The following is a 3,821-nucleotide window of genomic DNA, read 5'->3' as shown; positions in this document are numbered from 1 at the left end:
CCGTGACGGCACGCCACGCCACGCGGCCCCCAACGCACCCACGTCTGTGGTGCCCGAGGACACGGCTCCCAGAGAAGGGCGGCTAACGCCGGACCTGTTAGTCCCTGTACGCACCTCGTGGGAAACGCCGCGATTTCCCCCCAGCAGGCGAAGAACCTCTTTCTGCCCGTGGCACGCGAAACGGGTGAGGGACGGCCTGCGCTCCCGCGGGGCCGTGGCCCCAGCCCCGCTTCACCGCCCAGCCTCGCGTTCGGGCCGAGAGCTTCGCGGGTGCTCCCACCCCACCCTGCCTCCCTCGGCGGACCAGCTCCTAGGCAGTAAAGATACGTAAAGAAGAAGTGAGGATATTTTCTCCTGTTGGTACAAGGCCTCAACGACGTGAAGTTTCTTATCGCACCAGCCAGCAAGCTGCGCTGAACGTGGCGGAAGAGAGCGAGCATTACCGGGTGGACAGCAGAGGCGGGCTTGGGACGGGGCAGCGCTTCTGAGGCCGGAGCACCCCACGCCTGGGAGGGACCCCGGGTTACCGACCGCCCTGAAACACTCCCCTGCCGCCCCAGCCCCGCCAGGGGACGTTTCCGTGGCAGGCCCGTCCCGCTCCAGCGTAAAACCCACTTGAAGGCGGCTCGTCCCGCGGTAGCCTCTTCGTCCTCCCGCCCAGCGCGGCTGCGGGCGGGAAAGGCGCGGGGCGGGGCCGGGCTGTCCCGGCAGAGCCCCCGCCCGCCGCACGGCCCCGACGCCGCATTGCAAAGGGTCTGCTGCCACCTCGTGGGCCGCGCCGAGCCCGGCCGGGCCCCGCCGAGCCCCGGCCGAGCCCCGCCGAGCCCCGGCCGAGCCCCCGCCCGAGCCCCCGCCGAGCCGCCGCCGAGCCCCGCCCGAGCCCCCGCCGAGCCCCGGCCGAGCCCCGCCGAGCCCCGCCCGAGCCCCCGCCGAGCCCGGCCGAGCCCCGCCGCGGGGCGACCGCCCGCCGCCGCCGCGCCCGCCCCGCATCCCCGCCGCGGCATCCCCGTCCTCCCCGCCGCACCCGCAGACCCAGGCCTGCACCCGCGCCGCTGCATCTCCACCAGCCCCAAAATCACAAGTTTCCCTTGCGGGAGATTCCTGGCTGAGCGGCCTCAGCCCGCAGAGCCTTCACCTGCCTCTGACCAAGCCACCCCGTCCCGCCGTCCCCCCGCACGGACACCGGGAAACGCTTACTCTCTTACAGGATGTTGTCTTCCACACAAATAAAGTTTGGGTTTCCATCCCCAGGAGTGGGAGCGGCTCAGGGAGGCACAACCAATGTGTCCTGTAAAACAGCTGGTGCAGCTGTGGGTTAGGATTCTCCGCATTACCGAGACTAAACAACTAGCTCACTATGTTTAATATCAAAATACAAAGCTTAAAAACACTTCACTCATTTGGGGTTCATCTTCCTCCCCGCCCCCAGGTGTGTGAAACACTACTGGAAACACCATGGTTTTGGCCATATAGGTTTATGGACGGTGATTTTGTGCTTACACAAGGACTTGAATCAATGTGTAAGTGGAAAAGGCCATTTTTCTCTCCACAATTTCAAAATGTATATATTACATTTCATTGTCTCACATAAGATTTTATCAGGCATGTTGTTTTCACTGCACATCCTGACTTAATGCAATGTGGCCTACAAAAATTAGTCATAACACAGTACATCAGCCAGGAAGAGACAAACATTTCTATAAACTGCATGTTCCATCAGCGCATCGGTGCAACCTATGGGCAGATGGTTTTGTCCAAATTCAGTGGAATCACATGTTTTCCAGATGGCTCCATGTTCACAGATAATGTATTCCCATACAACTCTGACCTGGACAGGGGTCAGACTCAGTCTCAAAGCAAAGGTATATTAGTAACAAATGTGCTGCTCTTTCTCCCTGCCCCATTTCTGAGTGAGCGCACTAGGAACTGTTGGACAGAAACGTCCTTAATCCTAAAAATAGGCTTTAGAGTAATTGAAGATCCACTGTCTGTTATTTTGACTTGTTGGCTACCGGCTCCTGTGATTGAGCACAGCCCCGACCGCGCCGGGTGAGCAGGGAGGACCATGTGCCGCAGGGCCCATGCTCACCCCGGGCTGCTGCAGCCCCGGGCGGCCCCGCCAGCTCCACGGACAGGGGGAGTGTTGGTGGGACCTCGGCCAACGTCCCGTTCCCACAACGCCCAGCTGGTCACAGGCTCCTCTTTGCACTGGGACAGAGCTTTCCATGCACAGTTCGCGTCCTCTGCCGGGTATCTCCAGGCACTCACCTGCTCTCCAGCTTTGTCCCTCCATTTTACAGAAGCAAAAAAACTAAGCTGGCAAGCTGCTCTGGTCATCACTTGGCACTGCGTACCCTGTTTCCCAAGGAAGCTGGGCTGGTGCCCCAGCAGGGCCAACGGGATGTCCGGACGGTGCTGGGAGGGGACATGGGGGCCGGCAGCTGTGGCCCCCTGTGCCCAGACCCCCCGTGCTGAGTCCTGCAGGTCAGCTCTGCTCCTTGCCATGGAAATGATTGTCAGTTGATCCTTCACTACTTCAGCGATGCCGATCAGCTTTTGAACTGCTGTAAATGAGGCCAATCAGCATTACTTTCGTTTCATTACTTCAAGAGCTTACTCATAAATTTCCTCTTATCCTGCTTCGCCTTTGGTCTGGAATTAGCCACAGCACTTGCTACGAGCTGCTGTACCCAGTTCTCCTCCACTGGAGCTGTTTGATCTTTCCTAGGTTTAGTAATCAACTGGCAAACACGCCTTATCTTGTTTGACTTAAAGCAATACACCTTCTTGCCCATTTTTCTCTGCATTGCATGCGCGGTGCTGCTGGGGAAGCAGGGGACTAGCTGCGGCACTTAACTGACCTCAGTATAACATGGGAGAGAATTAATTGGCAACGAGTCCGTAAAATAATTAACAACATCTTTCATTTAGCTGTGTGAATTTTATTACTTGGATGTTAAAAATGGGGAGGATGGATTTCATTGCAGATGAAAGGGTGGTTCCCCCTGTTACTACCAAGCAGCCCATGGCTCAGTACGCAGCAGGGATGGGTTTGACAGCAATGCTCTTCTGGGGTGAAAACCAGCATGTTCCTGAAAAGGTACGACAGGAATGTAAAATATTTCCTTTTTTGCATCATTTCGTTGGCATTGGGGTAAGCTGAAACAAGGTGAAGGACGGCTCCAACCACACTCCTGCCCAAAGTGCCCCAAACTGTCCCTGACTTGGATGGTTGGTCCAGGGAGCTGCAGCAGCTCCTCCAGCCAACAGCAGTTAATTAAAACCAGTGTGGGTGTAAAATAGTGGTAACAAATGCAAAGTCCTTCAAATGTGTTTCTCTGTCAGGAGAGAGCAGAAAAGGGTCATTTTCAGAGGTATTTTGCCTTGACTTTCCTGATACGAAAGTAACCCAACCTGCTTTCAGCAGAAAGTGAGCAGCAACTGTCTTTTTAACGATTAATTTTTCATAAAATGCAAGTTAAAAAATTATTTGCTTTCTGATGTTAGAATCCCTTTTAAAGGATTGATGAATAAAGTGAGTATTGAAATTGCTGAGACATGTAAAAAGCATCAGGGCAGATTATATGTGTGAGCCTGAGCCTGAGCCTGAGCCTGAGCCTGAGCCTGAGCCTGAGCCTGAGCCTGAGCCTGAGCCTGAGCCTGAGCCTGAGCCTGAGCCTCCCCGGCTGCTGTGGGCAAGGCTGGTACCCACATTCTCCAGCCTCCATCCACCTGCCCTTTTGGGATCAGCCATTTCCTAACTAAACACAAATGGCTCCACCTGTCATAAATTACAGATTTTTCTGGGGATGCTTAAATTC

The 3,821-nt window shown here is 55.9% G+C and overlaps 1 long non-coding RNA gene across 1 annotated transcript; it reads right to left on the bottom strand.

Annotated features, from left to right (window-relative positions):
- Positions 1–260: 260 nt before the first annotated feature.
- LOC128146458 (uncharacterized) lies at positions 261–2,689 on the bottom strand. Its single transcript, XR_008236765.1, has 3 exons — positions 2,269–2,689; positions 1,136–1,288; positions 261–310 (listed from the first exon to the last, which is right to left on the bottom strand). It is a non-coding gene; the product is annotated as an uncharacterized LOC128146458 (long non-coding RNA).
- Positions 2,690–3,821: the final 1,132 nt, after the last annotated feature.

This window comes from Harpia harpyja, chromosome 9 (assembly GCF_026419915.1).
Source record: "Harpia harpyja isolate bHarHar1 chromosome 9, bHarHar1 primary haplotype, whole genome shotgun sequence".
Taxonomy (NCBI): Eukaryota; Metazoa; Chordata; class Aves; order Accipitriformes; family Accipitridae; genus Harpia; species Harpia harpyja.
Note: the sequence above shows the minus strand (reverse complement) of the source record. Positions and strands in the feature narration are given on the sequence as shown.